The 1,638-nt window shown below is 64.0% G+C and overlaps 1 protein-coding gene across 1 annotated transcript in view; it reads right to left on the bottom strand.

Moving 5' to 3' along the window:
* Positions 1 to 1,638, bottom strand: part of NCOR2 (nuclear receptor corepressor 2) — a 172,730-nt gene that overhangs the window by 115,099 nt on the left and 55,993 nt on the right. The gene's annotated exons all lie outside the window — the stretch shown is intronic.

Raw genomic sequence — 1,638 nt, 5'->3', positions numbered from 1 at the left:
CGGCGCACAGAGCCGCGTCCATCATCACAGGAAGCTGCACCAGACGCTGGGGCTCCCGGTGTCCCCCCCGGCCCCCCGGGAAGCATGACCCCCTCTCTGAACAGTTCCCCGCCCCAGGCCCGGGGTGGGTGTGAGGACCCGAGCTCCAACCATCCAAGACGAGGGAGTCCCCGTCCGTGTCCAACCGCAGGGCCACCTGCTCTATGTCCTCGGAGGAAAGACCCCCACCCGCCCAGGACGTAGCTGCCCGGCTTCCCAGTCTCCAAGGTGACCTGCCGGCAGCAGGCGGGGAGCGTCTGTCGCCCGGGAGACCCCGGCCCCCTCCCTAACGGCTGCGGGAACAGATGGCGCAGCCCGGAGCCTCGCTTCAACGCCTCTCCGCACGTCAGCACCATCAGGAACCCCTCGTGCTCAGCCCTAGCCCGTTTGGCTCAGTGGATAGAGCACCTGCCTGCAGACTGAAGGGTCCCGGATTCGATTCCGGGCAAGGTCATGTCAACCACGCCCCCACTCCTGCCCTGCACTTCAGGCCTGCCCCCTACACTCCATCCTGTGTGATCCTGGCCGCTCCTGCCCCAGGGCCTTTGCACGTGCTGTGCCCTCTGCCTGACACTCCAACCTCCAGATCGTCACCGTCATTCCCACCTCAGCACTGAGGTCACCTCTCCTCACCCCTCTGCACAGCATGTCTGTGTCTCCTACCCTCAGCACCGCGCCAGGCCACAGCAGGCGCTCGGTGACTATTTCACTCAATGAGTGAGACAGGACGTCGTTTCACAACCGCCGTCCACCCTGCCCAGGCCCCTCTGGACACCATCTTGAGAAAACAAAGGGTGGGAAGCCCACTGCTTTGTACTCCACGGGGCCCTGGGGTCCCAAATGCGGCCCACCCAGCGTCCCAGTCGCCCAGTCTCTGGGCCAGAAGTGTCTCCTCTCTCTGAGGGCCCAGCTGAGGTCTGGGACCAGGGCAGGTGAGTCCAGAAACTGGCTCAGAGGGGCCCACGCCCTGTAGGGGTCCAATCAGGGCTTCGGGGAGATGGTCTGAGAGAGGGGAGCCCTGGAAGCCTCGAACCTGCTGCGGGAATTCAGGTCCCACCGGGAAACCAGTTTGTCAATGAATTAACATACAGCGTTGGGCAGAAACAACTGCATAGAAATGAAGGTGAAACCTGATCGAGCCACTCCTGCGCTCCACCCAGGCGACTTTCTCGGCCTCACCAATCCCTTCCCTCTGCCTCATCTGAACCAGCTCTTCCTCCCTGCGGCGCTGAAAGAACACACCCCCCCCCCCCCCCATCACTGGGCCCTAAACTTCCCTGAAAACCACAACTGCATGTCCCCGCCCACGTGCCCTCCAGGCAGGACTCGGAGCTGCCTCCCGGGCCAACCTCGTTTCTAAGGGCGCTTCCTGCAATCGCCATCCTCCACCTCTGACCACAAACCCCTCTCTCCCGGCCTGGAAGGCCCCCATGGCTCCTCTGATGACAAGGAACCGGATTTCCCATGGGGGGCGGGGGGGGAGAACAGAATTCCGGCCCGACCCAGACCCGGGGCAGCCACGCCCCCAGCCCCGTGGCAGCTATTTCCACGGCTGTCGCTGTCCTCGGCTTTGCTCTGCAGCCTGGACACGTGGTAACG

Source organism: Myotis brandtii, unplaced genomic scaffold (assembly GCF_000412655.1).
Source record: "Myotis brandtii unplaced genomic scaffold, ASM41265v1 scaffold97, whole genome shotgun sequence".
NCBI classification, from domain to species: domain Eukaryota; kingdom Metazoa; phylum Chordata; class Mammalia; order Chiroptera; family Vespertilionidae; genus Myotis; species Myotis brandtii.
The sequence above is the reverse complement of the archived record's forward strand: the minus strand, read 5'-3'. Positions and strand labels throughout refer to the sequence as shown.